At 45.4% G+C, this 22236-nt stretch overlaps 1 protein-coding gene across 2 annotated transcripts in view; it reads right to left on the reverse strand.

The window, feature by feature from the left end:
* LOC121007537 (sulfotransferase family cytosolic 1B member 1-like) overlaps nucleotides 1-22076 on the reverse strand; it is a 33211-nt gene extending 11135 nt beyond the window's left edge. The window contains exon 1 of one of the 2 annotated variants that reach the window (XM_040439547.1): nucleotides 21933-22076. The gene's annotated coding sequence lies outside the window, so the exon portion shown is untranslated. The remainder of the gene's footprint in view (nucleotides 1-21932) is intronic. The other variant, XM_040439549.1, reaches the window with a different exon arrangement.
* Between the last annotated feature and the right edge of the window lie 160 nt (nucleotides 22077-22236).

Here is a 22236-nt window from a genome sequence, read left to right on the forward strand (position 1 = left end):
ACTGCTCCTATGTACAAGAATATAACTACTATAATACTGCCTCCTATGTACAAGAATATAACTACTATAACACTGCCCCCTATGTACAAGAATATAACTACTATAATACTGTCTCCTATGTACAAGAATATAACTACTATAATACTGCTCCTATGTACAGGAATATAACTACTATTATACTGCTCCTATGTACAGGAATATAACTGCTATAATACTGCTCCTATGTACAAGAATATAACTACTATGGGGGGCGGAGCCTGGCTGTGTAGCTGGATGGCTGCAAGTTGCTGAGCTCCTCAACCTTACCGGCGAATTAACCCTTAAAATAAGCTCACAGCACCGCTATGATGGGCAAAACGGGAAAGGATCGATTTAAAGACCAGGTGGATTCGACTCCTGTGAGATCCAGACAGCCTGACATGGATCAATTTGTTAAAAAGCATCCGAAGCTGAGGTCGGCTGAGACCCCCAAGATGGCGCCCGCTCCAACCCAGGCATCTGACATGGAGGAAGACACAGATGGCGGCAGTGTCTCAGATGCCTCGACTAACAAATCGAGGAAGCAGAGGGGCTCATTCACCAAAGCGGCACTTTTGGAAGTGATGAATGCGGCATTAGCCCCTATTAAGAGGGACTTGTCTGAGATCAAAGAAGATCTCCGGAACATGGGACACCGGGTGTCGGATCTGGAAGGCGCGCAGGAGGCGGCTCTCCGGAGAGAGGAGAGAACATACAAGGCACTCAACTCACACACTGACCTGCTGAATGAGGCGCTCCTGAGGGTCGAAGACCAGGAGAACCGGAGCCGCAGGAGGAATCTAAGGATTTGCGGGCTCCCAGAATCCTTTGCCAGCGAAGCGCTAGAGAAAGTGGCGCATGAGCTATTTTCTGACCTGCTGGGGCCTGAGAGAGCGGATCGGATCGTTATCGAACGAATACATAGAGCGCTTAGGCCTAAACCTAAGAACACCGATCCCCCACGCAATGTCATCTGCGGCCTCCTAAGTTTCGTCGATACTGCAGCACTCATGAGAGCCGGGAGAGAAACGGATCGTCTGCAGTATGAAGGTACGCCAGTCATGTTCTTCCAGGACCTGGCCCCTTCTACTTTAGCTAAGCGGCGCATCCTTAAGCCGCTCTTGGATGCCCTCAGAGCAGCAGCTACCCCGTTCCGGTGGCTATACCCGTTCGGGATCGCAGTCCTCAAGAACGGGCGTCAGATCTCCATCCGATCGCCGAGGGATCTTCATGCTAGCTGGGCCCAACTGGGGCTGAGCCCGATCGAGATCCCTTCATGGATGCCGGCCGACATGACAGATCCTCCTCTCCCGCCACCCCAGGCAGCAGAATGGCGCCCTGTTTATAATAAAAGGTCGCCCAAGGCCAGGGCTGAGAAGTCTGATCACCCTCCTACCTGAGCATGAAGATCTTGAAGGGGATCTCTGTTCTGTTCCTGCTCCACTTGATATACCTGGGACTTAGTGCCTTATGGTGACTTGCCCTGGAGCTTCTCTGTTCCCTGAGGGATGCAGACCTGAATCCAGGTCAGCCATGTCCACCTGTTGTGGAAAATATTGTTCCAGCGTGCTGCTGAAGCTTAATTAGTTCCAGAATTTCTTCTGGTTCACTTAAAGTTATGGACCTTGTCTATTGCCTGTTTATTTCTAGTTGCAGGGGTTAACCCGGTATCACCTTTGGGTCACCCCCTTTTCCTTGTTAGATGGCCAGTCAATGGCCCTCTGTAGCTCTGCGGGACCCCCCACCTGACAGACCCCGGCTGGTAGCCGTGATGAGTAAGGGTCGTGTAGTCAGGTGCTCAGTAGAGCTCTCTTTGCAAAATGTATTTGCACTATTGCTATGTACCTTACCTGTTCGTCTCCCCTCCTTCCCTCATGTGTCTCCCCTTCCCCCTCCCCCATCATCAGATGTCATGTTTTGCATTATCAATTGCTGACTGTCTGCTTTCTATTTCAGAATGTCGTCTATTGTGATCTCATCCTTTAACGCCCGGGGAATGAACGAGCCTTGCAAGCGGTCCCAAATCCTGGCCCTTTTACAGAGGGATAAAGTGTCTATAGCATTCTTCCAAGAAACCCATTTCAAAGAGGGTAAGACCCCTAAATTGCCCCCCAAAAGATTTTCCCAATGGTTCCACAGCACGTATAGTTCGGCTAGCAGGGGTGTCAGCATAGCGATCCACAAGCAGCTCCCCTTTAAGCATTCTGCCGTCTCTGCAGATCCTGAGGGTCGTTACCTGTTTGTTAAGGGCACTATCGCTGACACTCCTGTTACCCTGGCAACTGTATATGCTCCCAACAGAGGGCAGGTTGCTTGGCTCGTTCAGACCCTAGGCCTATTGTCCTCCTTTAAAGGAGGGAATGGTTATTCTAGGAGGTGATTTTAATGCTACCCTTGATCCTTTATTAGATTCTTCTAATGGGAAGTCTGCCATTACACATGCCCGTTTGCGGCGCCTTAAACTGGCCCTACAGAGGTTGGGGGTTTTAGATGTCTGGCGCACCACAAATCCTACTGGTAGGGACTTTTCCTTTTATTCAGCTGCTAAACTTTCTTACCATAGATTAGACTATTTATTTTTATCCAAATCCTGTGCTAACCGAGTCATCAACTCCCACATAGGGAACATCACCCTGTCTGACCACGCTCCGGTATTTTTGAGCGTGTCCCTGCTGGACCTCCCGAAGAGGGAATGGAATTGGCGTATTAATGAGACCATTATCTCAGACCCCTCCCATGCTGCTAAACTATCTCCTATCATAACTGACTTCTTCACAACTAATACTTCAGGCCCTGACGCTCCCTCCCCTTCCATTATTTGGGAAACCCATAAAGCGGTCCTGAGAGGAGAACTAATAGCCTTAGGTGCACATATTAAAAAACAACGGAATCAGGCTGTGGCGACACTTCTCTCCCAGATTCAGGCTCTAGAGCTAACGCACAAAGCCTCCCAGGCCCTTAGCTGTGCCTTGGAGCTCTCGGAAGCCCGTACTAAGCTCAAGAACCTGCTAAATGTCACCTCAGCTAAGCTTTTACTTCGAGCCAAATTCCGTTCATATGCGCATGGCGACAAAGGGAATAGATTAATGTCCGCTTTAGTGAAGAAACAAAAAACTGACTCCTTCATTGCTGCAGTTAAAGATGACAAAGGCGTCCTTCATAAAGGTACTCCAGACATAGCAAAGACCTTTTGTGCCTTCTATAGGGACCTATACAACCTTAAAACACCAGATAATATGTCACCAGCTCAATTAGGTGAGGCAACTGAGAAGTTTCTCTCCTCCCTCCAGTTACCCCAGCTCTTGTCTCCTATCACAGACGACGAAATTGGTAGGGTTCTCTCCTCCATACCCTCAGGGAAAAGCCCAGGCCCTGATGGTTTTACCATCTCTTATTACAAAACCTTTAAGCAGACCCTAATTCCCCATTTTAATACCTTATGTAATCACTTACTCCAAGGGGGCTCCCTCCCTCCCCAATCACTTTCAGCCCATATCACGGTAATCCACAAGGAAAATAAGGACCCCCTAAATTGCGTGAGTTACCGTTCTCGCTTCTAAATACTGATGTGAAGTGGTGGGCCAAAATTTTGGCTCAACGGATTCAGTCGGTTCTCCCTGGCATTATTAACGAGGAGCAGGTGGGGTTCGTCTCTGGCAGGCAGGGGAGTGAAAATACGGTCCGTGTCATACAATTGATCACGCATGTTCGCCAGCACTCAATACCTTTAGCTCTTCTCAGTACAGATGCAGAAAAGGCCTTTGACAGGATCAGCTGGCAATTCATGTCTCGAGCACTGTCGAAGTTTGGCCTTCCGGACCAGTTCATCCAATCCATTTTCTCACTTTATTCGCTCCCCTCTGCCAGAGTACGGATTAATGGAACACTCTCTCCAGCTTTTCCCATTATTAATGGGACGAGGCAAGGGTGCCCACTCTCACCTGCCCTCTTTGTTATTGTCATGGAGACCCTGCTGGCCAGGATCAGGCAAGATCCGGACATTAAGGGGATTACCTTGGGGTCGCATACCCATCTAACGGCCGCTTTTGCAGACGACCTTTTGGTCATAACATCCAACCCTCTAACCTCTTTCCCCAGACTTCAAGCCCTTTTTGAAGAATATGGAACGGTCTCAAATTTTAGGATCAACTATACTAAGTCACAGGCCCTGAATATTTCTTGCCCATCCGCTACTGTAGACACGCTTAAAGGGTCCGCTGCCTTTTCGTGGGCCAATAAGTCAATCCCTTTTCTAGGTACCCATATCTCAGCAAAACCAGAAGATCTTTTCGAGCTAAATTATGTCCCCTTACTGAAGTCCATTAGATCACATTTACACTCTCTAAAACTTCCGTTTATCTCTTGGATTGGGCGGAAAAACTTCATTAAAGCTTTTATTGTCCCCAGACTGCTCTATCTCATCCAAACCCTCCCTATCTGGCTACCCCATTCCTTCTTTGTGGAGGTCCGCAGGGTCATCTCAACCTTTGTTTGGTCGGGCAAGTCCCCTAGGTTGGCTTATGCCACTCTCACTCGGGAGAGGAGGTTAGGAGGATTCGGCCTACCCGACATCTACCTTTACTACAAAGCATCGATACTGAATAGAGCTTTGAGCCTCATCTCTTGGCGCCCTCTCGGCCTTGTCTCCCGACTGGAGTGTGATTTGCTTTCATATAGGGACAAGTTAGTTCTGTGGGGCTTACGCAAATGTACTGCTAATAATAAGTTTACCTCGCCCTTATGGAAGGGTTTGTTACTGGAATGGACTAAACTATATGGGTCCTCGACCCTTAGGTTCCCAAGCTTGAGTCTCCCCTTGGGGCTGTTGCAGGCTCACGTTCACCCTACCACCTCTGATGCAACAGGAATTTGGGCTTTACTATCTAACTTTAAACTGAAAGACATCATAACTGTTTCAGGTGCCTTTAATTGGAGTAAAATATATGAAATCCCTAGGGTTCAGGGAGCCTCCTTCCTAGCGCTTATGGCTTTTAAGAAAGATTTGGCGCTTTTGGAATCTTTTCCCAGGCCTATGATAGATCCCTCTTGGTTGGAGGGGAAAATCTCTAACGCCCTTCGCCCCAAGAAACCGCTCTCCACATTCTACAGGGAGCTACTCTCCTCCGCACCTCCAGATTTGTGGTTCCTTGCAGCCTGGGAGAAGGAGCTGTCCCTGTCCTTGTCAGAACCTGAAAAAGCCTTCATTCTCACACACTCACATGGTTTCAACCGTTGTATTAGAATACAGGCAAACTCTTATAAATTACTTACAAGATGGTACAAGACACCGGAGTTCCTTCACAAGCTCAATCCCACTATCCCAAACGGTTGCTGGAGGTGTGGAGGAGACATTGGTTCTTTATCTCATATTTGGTGGAGCTGCGAGAAAATAAAACCGTTTTGGGTTGAAGTAGAAGCAGCTATTAACAGGATATGTAATAGCCAGATTACCTTAGATGCAAAACTCCTGCTGCTCTGGTGTCCAAATGACACGCTAACCCCCTCAAAGTATAATCTACAAACCATGCTTATTACAGCAGCTCGATTGCTGGTCCCTCTATTGTGGAAAAATGAATCAGCTCCCTCGTTCTTGATGTGGACAGAAAAAATTGACCAACTATATCGGTTTGAAGAATTAGCCCACTGGGAAAATCACTCTAGAGCAGTTTTTGTAAAACTATGGTCTCCTTGGAAGCTATACCGCAAATTCTAGGCTTAGATATGTCTTGACTTAAGATTTTGATTGACATCTAACTCTCCCCCTCCCCTCTCTCCCCCAACCCACCTTCCTTTGTCTTGTTATAGCCCCCCCCTCGTCAGTTATTTGTTTACATATGTCACTTTCTTATTTGAAGTCGTGTATGCAATCATCTTGAATATATTGTGTTTGCTGACTATGCACTTATCCAGCTGCGCCTGGACACAAGATGTATGACTCCCTACATGACTGTGTATTTTTCTCAAATAAAAAGAAATTTGATAAAGAATATAACTACTATAATACTGCCTCCTATGTACAAGAATATAACTACTATAACACTGCCCCCTATGTACAAGAATATAACTACTATAATACTGTCTCCTATGTACAAGAATATAACTACTATAATACTGTCTCCTATGTACAGGAATATAACTACTATAATACTCTCCCTATGTACAAGAATATAACTACTATAATACTGCTCCTATGTACAAGAATATAACTACTATAATACTCTCCCTATGTACAAGAATATAACTACTATAATGCTGCCCCCTATGTACAGGAATATAACTACTATAATACTCTCCCTATGTACAAGAATATAACTACTATAATGCTGCCCCCTATGTACAGGAATATAACTACTATAATACTCTCCCTATGTACAAGAATATAACTACTATAATACTCTCCCTATGTACAAGAATATAACTACTATAACACTGCCCCCTATGTACAGGAATATAACTACTATAATACTCTCCCTATGTACAAGAATATAACTACTATAATACTGTCTCCTATGTACAAGAATATAACTACTATAATACTCTCCCTATGTACAAGAATATAACTACTATAATACTGCTCCTATGTACAAGCATATAACTACTATAATGCTGCTCCTATGTACAAGAATATGATAACCAATACAAAAAAAAAAAAGATTTAATAGTGGACCGGCATTGGCTGCCAGCAGTACATAAGAAACATCTGAGAAGAGTTTGACAAAAGGTCATTGTGACTTGGAGATCACATCCAAAATCTCTAAGATTCTGGACAATCCACAATAAGTATTCCAAGTATGTGCTTTTCTGAGAATTCAATGTGAAGTAGATTTGTCGGTTGAACATATTATAAAAAAAATTAAATAAAGTTCATTGCTGTATGAAGTGCCAGCATGCAGTACCTCCATTGACCGCCCATCCGAATGATCAGGATAATGTGTGAGACTTGTAGGGGTTCTCTGGTCATTTCCTCTAATTAGTGGTGCTAACTTACAGAGGGAAGATATTTCACATAGTACTCAGATTCAGGTAAGGCTACTTTCACACTTGCGTTCAGAGCGGATCCATCTGGGGTCTGCCCAGACGGATCCGCTCATATAATGCAGACTTGGGATCCGTTCAGAACGGATCCGTCTGCATTATATTGTAGAAAAAATTCGAAGTGTGAAAGTAGCTTCAGACGGATCCGTCCAGACTTTACATTGAAAGTCAATGGGGGACGGATCCGTTTGAAAATTGAGCCATATAGTGTCAAATTCAAACGGATCCGTCCCCATTGACTTCCATTGTAAGTCTGGACGGATCCGTTTGCCTCCGCACGGCCAGGTGGACACCCGAACGCTGCAAGCAGCGTTCGAGTGTCCGCCTGCTGAGCGGAGACTGAACGCTGCCAGACTGATGCATTCTGAGCTGATCCGCATCCACTGAGAATGCATTAGGGCAGTATGGATGCGTTCGGGGCCGCTTGTGAGAGCCTTCAAACGGAGCTCACAAGCGGAGCCCCGAACGCTAGTGTGAAAGTAGCCTAAGGAGATGTTCAGAATCAAGTGAGAAGAGCTATAGAAGTTTCTGGGTTCAGATCCTGACAGTACTGCCCTTCTTCCAGGATGACCTCTGGGCATCATAGAGACTGGCTTGTCAGGATATCGTCGATGAAATTCTTTGGCAAGTCTAGGAGCATTAACATTTTCTTCTGATTCCCAAGAATTTCTTCATAGCCATACCCCTTCCACTTGATTAATTATTTTAGCTTAATGTGATTAATTCTGGACTCCAAGATCTTCTCAACAACAGATTTGTCTTCACTCTGCACATTTGCTGGTTGTGGTGGGGACAATTTGTAGCCTGGAAAATTATTTTCGTTATATGGATTCAAGAGAGAACAATGGAAAACAGGATGGGCCTTCTTAGATTCAGGAAGTTTTGATCAAAAAGTGACTTCATTAATTTGAGCAAAAATTTGAAATGGCCCAAATATATTTCTAGCCTAGTTTTGGACAAGGTACTTGCAGCTTTAGATTCTTTGTAGAAAGCCACACTTTGTTCCCTGAATGAGAAACAGGGTTTGCTTTTCGATGATTGTCAGCATCCTGTAGGAATTGTGTTTGAGCATCATGCAAATTCTCAACAGTCTTTTCTTGGACCTTCTCTAATGCTGTCAAACATTCAGTCACTGCTGGAAGTGTGGTCAAAATTGGTAAATCTAGAATGAAGATTGGATGAAGGCCTGTATTAGCATAAAAAAGGACTTTATAATGTTGAGCTATGCACAGAGTTATTATATACAAACCGAGCTGTGGGTAGAATCAGTCCAGTCATCCTGAAGATAACGTATGAAGCACCGAAGGTACTGTTTAGATGTTTGCTTAGTTCTTTAAGTTTGTCCATTTGATTGAGGATGAAAATCAGATGACACATGTATTCCTATATTCCTATCCCAGAGCAAAGCAAAAGCTTTTCCAGAATTTATAAGTAAGTTGTACGCCTCGATCTCAACCCACATTGTCAGAGATTCAATGCAATCTGAATGCTTCAAGAATTCATACATTCATCAGTTTGTTCCACATTGGGTATTCCTTTGGTTGGAATGAAATGGGTCATCCTTGTGAGAAGGTCTACAATAGCCAGGATGGTGAGCATTCATTTGAGCCCCAGGGGTGAGAGGGAATGGAAAGTGGCTGCAGCAAACCTGAAGGAGAAGTTTTATTTTGAGCACAAATTAAACATGAAGAAACATATTTTTGGACATCTTTCTTAAAGCTTGACCAAATGGAACGGGATAGAAGTTCTTGAGGTTTTTTTGATGCCTAAATGTCCAGCCAACTTAGAATTATGTAATCCCAAAACAGTAGGTCTTGCTGTTTCTGCTGGGTAAAATTGATGCAGTTTTGTCCAGAATCCATTTTTTTAAGGAGAGATTGACATTTATTGGAGAATGGCTAAGCAAAGAGTCATTCTTATATCCATATGGAAGTAGACTCAGGAACTCCTTTGAATGGGTAAACCCTACAAAGCTCTTTTCAGATAAGATTGTGCTTTCACAATTGTCTTTTTGTGTAGGCTCTGAGAACATCCTGGATAAAGCATCAGCTTTACCATTTTTGATCCAGGTCGGTAAGTAATCACAAAATTAAATTGAGAGAACTATCTAACTTGTCTAGAAAATAGTCTTCAGGTCCCATAGATAAACTCCAGAATTCTCTGATCAGTAAGCACAGTTACAGGATTAGCAGTTTCCTCCAAATGCACATTTGACTGCTAGCAGTTCCTTATCGCCCAATATTGTAGTTTCTTTCAGATAAACTAACACAAGGGTGCAACAACATCTTGTTTCCAGACTTCTGGGACAGAACAGCCCCTATAGCTGAATCAGATGCATCAACCTTGACAGTAAATGGCAAGTCTGGATTTGGATGAATTAATATTCGTGCTAAAGTAAAGAGAGGCTGTAATTTCATGAAACCAACCATTTTCTGATTCATCTTCTATAGAAGTTAGCAAAACCAATGAATCTTTGAACTTTTTTGGGAATTGGCCAATCAACAACAGCCTTGATTTCACTAGGATCAATTTCATCTTTTGGTAAAATGATACACCCAAGACATTGGATGTTTGCCTGCTCTAATTCACAATTCTCAAGCTTAAAGAGTCCCTGTACTTTCACACTATTTCATTTAATAGAGAAAGGTGTAAACAGCAACTTTCTAAATCACTTCATTTAAAAAATCTGCATGCATCCAACTGAAAAAAAAAGCTGTAAAGTCATTGCCACTAAGGCTCTCACTTCCACCTTATTTGCAGTTTACTGCCTGTTGACAGGCAAGATCCATCCGTAGCAACAGAGAGACAGAAGGTGGTTCATAGGAAGTGGGGGCGAGCCTGATAAAATAACTGCTTCTACACTGCCACTGAAGATCACATGAGCCTCCTCCACCTGTTGTCTGTTCTGTGAGCACCGGAGCCGAAAACATAGTGGAACATCACAACAGTACAGTTCTGGCAGATTCCACAGAAGGGAGATGTTCCCTGCTTCTGAGAGAAATGCATCTAGCTGTGAAGCTGAAAGGGAATAATTAAGCTCAAAAATACTTTAGGAAAGCCCAAAAAGACCTGTCCCTTCACAATTATGATTGTACAAAGAAGCACAGCCATTATGCAAACTTTTTTATGGAGATTTATATGGCCAAATGAAGCCTTTTTCTAAATTCTTATCCAGATATTCCTTTAAGGCCTTCTGTTCTGGTTGAGAAAGAGAGCAGCTATGACCAAATGGTATTTTAGCACCAGGTAGCAGCTCTGTTGGCCAATATGTACGATGTAGTGGTAGCTTATCTGAGTTCTTCTCATCACAGACATCTTGAAATTTTCTGTATGATGGGGGTAGCAAGTCTTTTTTTTATTTAATTTTTTATAGTGTTTATTTATAGAAGCATAAAAAAAAAAAATTACAAACTTCTCAATCCCAAAGGGATACAAAAACAAGACAAAGACAACCGGGCGACAAGTCCGCAATCCAGTACTTATACAAGAATCCCTATACGGGAAATACATCAAAATAACACAGCGGCAATATGTTACAAACAAGAAGGCATTCCCGCGATACATCATGTCACGTTTACTAGTACAATACCAACCATTCACACACTCATTCATCCTGGAGTCCCAGATCCCTACACATACCATCAGATAGTGCCCTGCGCACTTAACCATATGCCCCAAATCTGATCGAATCTATCAGGCGTTCCCCTCGCTGCATAAGTGAGTTTGCACATCTGTAGATCAGCATTTATCAGTTGGATCCAGGAACCAAGAGTAAGGTTCTTTGGAGGTTTCCAATTCAAAAGGATAATTTTCCTCCCATAGAACATGAGTAAACGGAGCAACTTTCTTCCATATTTGGTAGGAACTATTTCTGCCACAAAACCCAACTTCGAGGAGATAAAAATCGCAAATCCCACTCCCACTCTTAACAAAAACCAGATCAATACGGGACAGGGTATCAAATGAAGCTGAGTGACAGGAATATTGACGGTCCTTCGGGTGAAGAAATCTCCAACATTCCGTCAGAGCATGGGCATTGGCCCAATTGACAAGTGCCCTACTATGCGAGGCCTGAGTCGATCTGCAATCCGGTCCAAAACCGCATTATAATCACCCAGCATAATTAGAGGATCAGTCGGCGAAGTTGACACCCTTCCCATAATATCATCCAGTATTCCTCTCTGAAAGGGGGGGGGGGGAATATATAGGCCCACCACAATGTAATCTCTACCCTGCATAGCCGCATGTACAATGACATACCGCCCAGACAAGTCAGTCTGCACCGAATGTAGTTTAAAAGGGATTGATTTAGATACCAGGACAGAGACTCCCCTAGTGTAATTACTATAAACCACATGGAATGATGAACCAATCCATGGACTCTTTAACGCCCACAGGTTTTTGGCCTCTTAAAGAGGACCTTTCATCAGAATCAAGTATGTAAACTGAATATACATACATGGAGAGCGGCGCCCAGGGATCCCCCTGCACTTACTGTTATCCCCGGGCGCCGCTCCGTTCTCTGGTTATAGGCTCCGGTAAAGTCATAGTTAGGCTCCACCCATTTGAGCCTGCCGGCGTCTCTTTCTCCTATGTTGTAGCGCTGGCCAATCGCAGCGCTCAGCTCATAGCATGGCTAAGAGCTGAGCGCTGCGATTGGCCAGCGCTACAGCATAGGAGAAGGAGACCGCGGCAGGCTCAAATGGGTGGAGCCTAACTATGACTTTACCGTAGCCTATAACCGGAGAACGGAGCGGTGCCCGGGGATAACAGTAAGTGCAGGGGGATCTCTGGGCGCCGCTCTCCATGTATGTATATTCAGTTTACATACTTGATTCTGATGAAAGGTCCTCTTTAACCACCTCAGCCCCCAGTGCTTAAACACCCTGAAAGACCAGGCCACTTTTTACACTTCTGACCTACACTACTTTCACCGTTTATTGCTCGGTCATGCAACTTACCACCCAAATGAATTTTACCTCCTTTTCTTCTCACTAATAGAGCTTTCATTTGGTGGTATTTCATTGCTGCTGACATTTTTACTTTTTTTGTTATTAATCGAAATTTAACAATTTTTTTGCAAAAAAATGACATTTTTCATTTTCAGTTGTCAAATTTTGCAGAAAAAACGAGATCCATATATAAATTTTGCTCTAAATTTATTGTTCTACATGTCTTTGATAAAAAATAAATGGTTTGGGTAAAAGTTATAGCGTTTACAAACTATGGTACAAAAATGTGAATTTCCGCTTTTTGAAGCAGCTCTGACTCTGAGCACCTGTCATGTTTCCTGGGGTTCTACAATGGCCAGACAGTACAAACACCCCACAAATGACCCCATTTCGGAAAGTACACACCCTAAGGTATTCGCTGATGGGCATAGTGAGTTCATAGAACTTTTTATTTTTGGTCACAAGTTAGCGGAAAATGATGATTTTTTATTTTTTTTTTCTTTTCTTACAAAGTCTCATATTCCACTAACTTGTGACAAAAAATAAAAAGTTCTATGAACTCACTATGCCCATCAGCGAATACCTTGGGGTCTCTTCTTTCCAAAATGGGGTCACTTGTGGGGTAGTTATACTGCTCTGGCATTCTAGGGGCCCAAATGTGTGGTAAGGAGTTTGAAATCAAATTCTGTAAAAAATGACCTGTGAAATCCGAAAGGTGCTCTTTGGAATATGGGCCCCTTTGCCCACCTAGGCTGCAAAAAAGTGCCACACATCTGGTATCTCCGTACTCAGGAGAAGGTGGGGAATGTGTTTTGGGGTGTCATTTTATATATACCCATGCTGAGTGAGAGAAATATCTTGGCAAAAGACAACTTTTCCCATTTTTTTGCAGCCTAGGTGGGCAAAGGGGCCCATATTCCAAAGAGCACCTTTCGGATTTCACAGGTCATTTTTTACAGAATTTGATTTCAAACTCCTTACCACACATTTGGGCCCCTAGAATGCCAGGGCAGTATAACTACCCCACAAGTGACCCCATTTTGGAAAGAAGAGACCCCAAGGTATTCGCTGATGGGCATAGTGAGTTCATGGAAGTTTTTATTTTTTGTCACAAGTTAGTGTAATATGAGACTTTGTATGAAAAAAAAAAATAAAAAAAAAAAAATCATCATTTTCCACTAACTTGTGACAAAAAATAAAAAATTCTAGGAACTTGCCATGCCCCTCACGGAATACCTTGGGGTGTCTTTCCAAAATGGGGTCACTTGTGGGGTAGTTATACTGCCCTGGCATTTTCCAGGGGCCCTAATGTGTGGTAAGTAGGTAAATGACCTGTGAAATCCGAAAGGTGCTCTTTGGAATGTGGGCCCCTTTGCCCACCTAGGCTGCAAAAAAGTGTCACACATCTGGTATCTCCGTACTCAGGAGAAGGTGGGGAATGTGTTTTGTGGTGTCATTTTACATATACCCATGCTGGGTGAGAGAAATATCTTGGCAAAAGACAACTTTTCCCATTTTTTTATACAAAGTTGGCATTTGACCAAGATATTTATCTCACCCAGCATGGGTATATGTAAAAAGACACCCCAAAACACATTCCTCAACTTCTCCTGAATACAGAGATACCAGATGTGTGACACTTTTTTGCAGCCTAGGTGGGCAAAGGGGCCCAAATTCCTTTTAGGAGGGCATTTTTAGACATTTGGATACCAGACTTCTTCTCACGCTTTGGGGCCCCTAAAATGCCAGGGCAGTATGAATACCCCACATGTGACCCCATTTTGGAAAGAAGACACCCCAAGGTATTCAATGAGGGGCATGGTGAGTTCATTGAAAAAAAAATATTTGGGCACAAGTTAGCGGAAATTGATTTTTTTGATTTTGTTCTCACAAAGTCTCCTTTTCCGCTAACTTGGGACAAAAATTTCAATCTTTCATGGACTCAATATGCCCCTCAGCGAATACCTTGGGGTGTCTTCTTTCCAAAATGGTGTTATTTGTGGGGTGTTTGTACTGCCCTGGCATTTGAGGGTCTCCGCAATCATTACATGTATGCCCAGCATTAGGAGTTTCTGCTATTCTCCTTATATTGAGCATACGGGTAATGAGATTTTTTTTTTCCGTTTAGCCTCTGGGCTGAAAGAAAAAAATGAACGGCACAGATTTCTTCATTCGCATCGATCAATGTGGATGAAAAAATCTCTGCCAAAAAAAGAAAAAGGAGGGGAAAGGCGTCTGCCAGGACATAGGAGCTCCGCCCAACATCCATACCCACTTCAGCTCGTATGCCCTGGCAAACCAGATTTCTCCATTCACATCAATCGATGTGGATGAATAAATCATTGCCGGGATTTTTTTTTTTATATATACAAAGTGTTTGCCAAAGTATATGAACACCGCCACCTCCTCAGCTCATATGCCTCGGCAAACGTATCTTTTACTGCAGAGGAGAAATCTCGTCTTGCAGCGCCGCATACACCGACTTGCGTGTAATCTGACAGCAGCGCAATGCTTCTGTCCGAATGCACATCAGTGCTGCAGCTGGTCGATCGGTTGGTCCACCTGGAAGGTAAAAAAAACAAAAAAGAAAAAAACCAGGCCGCAAAGCAATAACTTTATTAACTTTAGAACAGAACATATTAACTTTTTTACTTACCGGTAATTTTTTTTTTGTTTAGTTTTTTTTACTTTTATAGAACAAACCTCTCCTTCCCCATGGGACAATGTGCAAAGCGCAAATCGCCCAAAGATGTGGCGAAGTACGTTATGCACTTTATCCCAGGTGAAAGGAGAGGTTTGCAGCAGCTGTGAGAGAAAGGGCCCTAATAGCCCTGTGTGCCTGTCCTGTGAGATGTGATCCCTATGCTAGGTGTACCTGTGTGTGGTACTTCCGGAAACACTCAACATAGCATAGGGCAGGGTGGTCCGGACAGTCAGGACAGAAATAGCGGGTGTCACGCCTTATTCCACTCCTGCTACAGACACGACATTTTTTTCGGGGTGGCGGTTGGGTTAAGGTACCAGCAACGACACTGGGGAAATGTCGCTCGTGTAGACGGCTAACTACACTGGTGGATGGGGCCACGGAACCTCCCGGATAAATGAGGTTCTCGATGATCTCTTCCTGGAATTTGAGGAAGGATCCTGTTCTCCCAGCCTTACTGTAGAGAACAAAACTATTATAGGCAGCCAATTGAATTAAATATACAGACACCTTCTTATACCAGCGTCTGGTGCGTCGGGAAACTAAATAGGGAGCCAACATCTGGTCATTGAAGTCCACCCCTCCCATGAGCGCATTATAGTCGTGGACTGAGAGGGGCTTTTCAATGACACGGGTTGCCCTTTCAATTTGGATTGTCGTGTCTGCGTGAATGGAGGAGAGCATGTAAACGTCACGCTTGTCTCTCCATTTCACCGCGAGCAGTTCTTCGTTACACAAGGCAGCCCTCTCCCCCCTTGCAAGACGGGTGGTTACAAGCCGTTGGGGGAAGCCCACGCGACTAGTTCGCGCGGTGCCACAGGCGCAAATCCGTTCTAGAAACAAATGCCTAAAGAGGGCCACACTTGTGTAAAAATTGTCCACATAAAGATGGTACCCCTTTCCGAATAAGGGTGACACCAAGTCCCAGACTGTCTTCCCACTGCTCCCCAGGTAGTCAGGGCAACCGACCGGCTCCAGGGTCTGATCTTTTCCCTCATAGATCCGAAATTTGTGGGTATAGCCTGTGGCCCTTTCACAGAGCTTATACAATTTGACCCCATACCGGGCACGCTTGCTTGGGATGTATTGTTTGAAGCCAAGGCGCCCGGTAAAATGTATTAGGGACTCGTCTACGCAGATGTTTTGCTCGGGGGTATACAAATCTGCAAATTTCTGGTTGAAATGGTCTATGAGGGGCCGAATTTTGTGGAGCCGGTCAAAAGCTGGGTGGCCTCTGGGACGGGAGGTGGTGTTGTCGCTAAAGTGCAGGAAACGCAGGATGGTCTCAAATCGTGTCCTGGACATAGCAGCAGAGAACATGGGCATGTGATGAATCGGGTTCGTGGACCAATATGACCGCAATTCATGCTTTTTAGTTAGACCCATGTTGAGGAGAAGGCCCAGAAAAATTTTAAGTTCGGAAACTTGGACTGGTTTCCACCGGAAAGACTGGGCATAAGAGCTTCCCGGGTTGGCGGATATAAATTGTGTGGCATACCGGTTTGTCTCTGCCACGACTAAGTCCAAGAGCTCCGCAGTCAAGAACAGCTCAAAAAATCCCAGGGCCGAACCGATTTGAGCCGTCTCAACCCGAACTCCAGACTGGGCGGTGAAAGGGGGAACTACAGGTGCGGCTGAAGTTGGTGACTGCCAATCAGGGTTTGCCAGCACCTCAGGGATTCTAGGGGCTCTACGGGCCTGTCTGCGCGGTGGCTGCGACGGGGTAACTAGTGCACGTGCCACTGTACCAGCTTCAACTGCCCTTCTGGTGCTCGCCACGTCACCATGTTGTACGGCAGTGCTGGTAGAAGGTCCAGGGAGGGCTGCGCTGCTGGTGTATGCCTCACCACGTGATCCGGCAGCGACAGCCCCACTCTGCTGCTCTTGAAGCGGATCCTGCATAACCTGTGGTCTAGCGACACGGGGCCGGGTACGCCTGGTGCTGCCAGGGACCTCCACCTCCTCGTCCGAACTTTGGGTCAGAGAGCCACTGCTTTCCACAGGTTCATATTCTGACCCGCTAGATTCGTCAGATGAGGGTTCCCACTCCTCATCCGACTGGGTCAGAATCCTGTAGGCCTCTTCAGAAGAATACCCCCTGTTTGACATTTTGGACTACTAAATTTAGGGGTATTCCCTGAGACTACCCAAGAAAAAAAGCAAGCCTGTCTTACAAAGGGGAGGCTAGCGAAGTACCGGAGGCCGCTGCGGTTGATAAAAAATATCAAAACTGATTTTTTTATCGCCGCAGTGCGTGTAAAGTGAATGTGCAGCGATCAAAAAACAAATTTTTTTTTGTCACTGCGGTGGGGCGGGCGTGGGTGAACGCACGTGTGGGCGACCGATCAGGCCTGATCGGACAAACACTGCGTTTTGAGTGGAGGGCGAACTAAGGTGACACTAATACTATTATAGATCTGACCGTGATCAGTTTTGATCACTTACAGATACTATAAAAGTACAAATGCTGATTAGCGATACGCTAAACAGCGAATAAAAGTGACTGCGGTGCGGTGGGCTGGGCGCTAACTACCTAACCAAGGGGCCTAAACTATCCCTAAAACCTAACAGCCAATACTAGTGGAAAAAAAAAAGTGACAGTTTACACTGATCACTTTTTGTCTTTCACTAAGTGATTGACAGGGGGCGATCAAGGGGTTAATTAGGATAATGGGGGTGATGGAAGGTGATCAGGGGCTAAGGTGTAGTGTTGGTGGGTACTCACAGTGATCTCTGCTTCTCTGCTGGATCCAACCGACGAAAAGGACCAGCAGAGAAGCCATATAACAGATCATATTTACTAATATGATCTGTTATCTGGCTTCTGATTTGATTTTTTGAAAATCGCCAGCCTGCCAGCCAATGATCGTGGCTGGCAGGCTGGTGACGAAATACTTCTTTAACTTTTGCCGGCCTGCGATGCGCATGCGCGGGCCGGCAATGCACGAAATCTCGCGTCTCGCGAGAGGACGCACCGGCGCGTCCACCCAGAACAACAGGACCGCCGCAAAGACGCAATCCTGCGTACGGCGGTCCTGAGGAGGTTAAGTGAGTCTTTTGCAGTAATACCAAATCCGGGGAAAATTTCTTCAAGTAATTGAAAACAAGAGACCTTTTCACTTTATCATTAAGTCCCCTAACGTTCAAGGAGATAAAGTTACAGCACGCCATCATGTAATCTTCAGCTCCCGCAGATAATGTGGACATCCGTGCGGTGCACCAAGACATTAAGGCCTAGTGGGCCCTAGAAGCTCAGCCTCTCCCATCTAGCCAGTCCGAGGCCTCCTCTGGAGTAGTAAAGAATTTAACAGAATCACCATCCTGGATCCTTAAGCATGCTGGGTACAACATGGCATAACGGAGGCCCCTTTCCCTCACGCGAGCCCTCACTGCAGAAAACTGGCGTCGCATTTTTTGGACCTCTGAGGAAAAGTTCGGATAGAACGAGATCCTGGAGTTTTCAAATCTAATATCCTGTATCTGACGAGCCGCCGCCAGGATAGTATCACGGTCCCAATAGTTCAGAACTTTCAATATGAAGGGGCGAATCGGAGCCCTGGGCGGCAAGGGTTTGGTAGGTATTCTGTGCGCTCTCTCAACAACAAACGTGGTGGAAAGATCTATGGAGTCCAGACATTTTTTTATAAGCTGCTCTGCAAAGATCTCACGCGATTGACCCTCAGCCCTCTCAGGTAGGCCCATAATACGAATGTTATTTCGCCGATTACGGTTTTCGGCATCATCCACCTTTGCTTGCAGGGCCTTCACTTTTTGCTGCAGGGCTCTGACGTGATTTTCTCCCAGATGGGCCACATCCTCCACCTCGCCCAATCTCCTCTCCACCTCAGTGGTTCTGTCATGGATTTTATAGGTCATGTCTAAGACAGGTGAGGTCAGACTGTAAGTGGTCTATTTTGACTGTGAGGGTGGACTGACACTGCGTGATTGCTGACATTATTTTACTGAAGTCAATCGCCTCTTGGTCAGGCGAAGTATCAAGACCCTTGTCTTCGGTTTGACTCATGACATCCACCATTAATTTAGGAGGAATGGGGCCCACCAGAAACACCCGTCTTGCGGCCCATGTATATATGGCTTGAAATAGGGTGGCAGAAAGGGGTTGTCACCCTTCGGGCCCAAGTGGAGCAGGTGATTTCTAGGTCAGACAGTCTGAGGACCCACGGAAGGGAATGCGCCAAAGAAAAGGGACCCTGCCAGACCCAAGGGTCTCAGTAGTAAGAAATAAAACAGTCAATGTGGTGTAGGATCCCATCAGCCTTCCCCCAGTACCTGATGAGGGTATGCAGTCAGCCCAATCTTCTTATATTGGTGTCACCAGACACAGAAGCACAGGCTTATATTGATTAGATTCAGGTAGGGACCCAGAGTATTGAGATTAGGGTCACTAGTCAGCCCCACTGGTCCACAGCCCCTCTCACAGACCAGGATCCAGCAGCTCTGCGTCCTCCACACCCAGCAACAACTCAGACCGGTCTCAGCCTGCACGCCCGACCTGAGTCCTGTAACAGCACCGCCACGATCCCCAGCAATCCACAGCTCGGAGATCCAGGGGCCCCACGAGGAAGGAGCAGGGGAATCAACCTACCCGCTTAATAGCAGGCGCAGACCCGCGGTCCCCGGAGCGAAGACAAGCGGTGACAGACGGAGACACTAGGATCCAAGATGGCGCCGGAACATGCAGAGCGGAGGCAGGTAATAGACTTCACCCAGTGCCGAGACTCAGGAAACTAAAAATATAGCCCCCAGACAGCTCCGCTTCACTTGGATTGGGGGAGACCAGCTCTTAAACTTGGACAGTAGCACGGATGGCCAGGATAAACAGAGGATGATGGAGGAGCCGATGCTAGAAGCGTCCTCACTCCATGACAATTAGTCCACGCCCCCGGGGTAGCAAGTCTTTAGTGGAAAGTTCAGAGATTGATGAGATCTCAGACAATGAAGAAACAGGTTTAGGCAAACAATTTAGAATAAAGCTGCTACAGTGTGTTTCCCAGTCTGTGGATGACTTGTGAGTAGACCACCGAGGAATACCCCAAATCACTGAGAACTTTGGGGAAGCGATCAATGAAAAATGTCATGATTGATGAGACTTTGAAACTGCACAGTCTCATGAGTGACAGGCCCAGATTATAGCGGTGATCCGTCAACTGTCTCTATGTCTACAGCTTCTGACTCTGTTAACACTGCAGTATTATTTTCATGAGTAAAGCTTATGTCTATGATGTTTCCACCAGAGTCTACCACAGCAGTTTTAGTGCAGATGTGGATTGGAACGATAAAATGAGACCGTGGTGCTAATATCTTGTCATCACACAGCGCCAAGGCTACTTTCACACTTGCGGTAGCAGGGTCTGGCAGGCTGTTCCGGCGGGGGAATAGCCTGCCAGATCCGTCCTAACGCTAGCCCACCGTGCCTGGCCACATTCACTCCGCAGCATGGCAAACATGACAAGAAGCAGCCGGATAAAAACCTACAGCATGCTGCGGTTTTTGTCCGGCCGACTCTCGGCTTGTTTGCCATGCTGTGGCAGGACTTCCGGCCCACCCCCATTACAGTGAATGGGGCCGGAGCGGATTTCCGGCAGCAAGGTGGGCTAGCGTTAGGACGGATCAGTCAGGCTGCTGGGTGGTAAGAATAGGCAGGTCTAATATCTAATACCCATAGGTTTCACCTTCTTCTGATCAGTTGTGACATACGTTCTCCGAGTCAACTAAGATTTCATCAGGGGCAGACTTTGGCACTACAGGGAATTTCCCTGGTGGGCCGATGCCCCACAGGGCCACCCAAGCCCTACTCACTGCCTATGGCTACGTACACACTACTGGGCCACTATAGGAGCCATTATTAGTGTAGAAGCAACAATCCAGGCAGTGTAATCCGTAACACGCTGTGGCTCGTCACATTTAAGTGGTTACAGAGGAGACGGACGCCCTCTGTCTCCCATTGGCATCCCACAAATGAGATTGTGGCGTGCCAATGTCAGAGCAGGCAGGCAAGAGCCGAGTGCAGGCCCCAGACCTGCCTCCAGTGTTTCCCAGCAGGCTGCACTTCTCTGGCGCAGCCTGCTGGTGAATGTCAGTATAGCAATGACATTAAAATATGTTGCACTATAGCAGGGATCAGCAACCTTTGGCACTCCAACTGCTGTGAAACTACAACTCCCAGCATGCACACTTACTCTGTTCTTCTAACTCCCACAGAAGTGAAATGAGGAATCTGGGAGTTGTAGTTTTAGAACAGCTGGAGTGCCGGAGGTTGCTGATCCCTGCACTATAGAAATAGTGCAATGTATTTTAGAGGCGGTCGAAAAATCGGCTAATATAATTCACTTGTAGGACTATTAAATAGTTTAAAAAATATATATATTAAAACAATTCCTATTTAAAAATACACAAAAATGCTTTTAGATGGAAAAATTGCAAAAATAAAATCTCCACATATTTGGTATCACCGCATCCGTGACAACCCACACTAAACAATTATCGTGATTTATCCCATACGGTGAACATTATAAAGAGGAAAAAAGGAATAAAAAGCGATCAAAAAGTGTTATGTACCCTGAAATGATACCAATGAAAACTACAAGTGATCCCACAAAAAGCAAGTCCTCACACAGCTCCATAGAAAGAAAAATAAAAAAGTAATGGGTCTTGGGATGCGGCGATGCAAAAACATTTTCTTCTTGTGCAAAAGTAATGTAATGTATTTACACCGTGACTGGACCAGCAGAATAGTGAGTGCAGCTCTGGAGTATAATACAGGATGTAACTCAGGATCAGTACAGGATAAGTAATGTATGTACACAGTGACTGCACCAGCAGAATAGTGAGTGCAGCTCTGGAGTATAATACAAGATGTAACTCAGGATCAGTACAGGATAAGTAATGTATGTACACAGTGCCTGCACCAGCAGAATAGTGACTGCAGCTCTGGAGTATAATACAGGATGTAACTCAGGATCAGTACAGGATAAGTAATGTATGTACACAGTGACTGCACCAGCAGAATAGTGAGTGCAGCTCTGGGGTATAACTCAGGATCAGTACAGGATAAGTAATATAATGTATGTACACAGTGACTTTGTAATTTGGTAATCTTTTTTTGGCCATGTACCAGAGTTTATAGTTGAGAAAATTACTTGCCAAATTCCTGTAGTTCAGATAGAGACCGCGGACTCCATATTGATCCAGATTATTCTCACCTGATATGTGGAATCGTCAAGGTCTGGAAAACAAGGAAGGAGTCCAGTGGCTCTGACAATTCGGATGACTGGAGTTCAGTGAAGCAAGGTAGTCGGGTAATAGTCCAAGTTTGGTACACAGATGATTGTGATAGAGGTGTAGTCAGGTGACAGATAAGAACAGTTTGCAGGAAGCTCAGGAGCAGTAGATGGCCTGAAGGCAGGACGCACAACCTGGCAATGAGGAAGTAGCAAGGCCTGGCTTAAATAGGAAGTCCATGGGTGGAGCTAATTAGGCAGAGAAGGCAAGAATATCAAGGAGCAA

This window comes from Bufo bufo, chromosome 7 (genome assembly GCF_905171765.1).
Source record: "Bufo bufo chromosome 7, aBufBuf1.1, whole genome shotgun sequence".
NCBI lineage: Eukaryota > Metazoa > Chordata > Amphibia > Anura > Bufonidae > Bufo > Bufo bufo.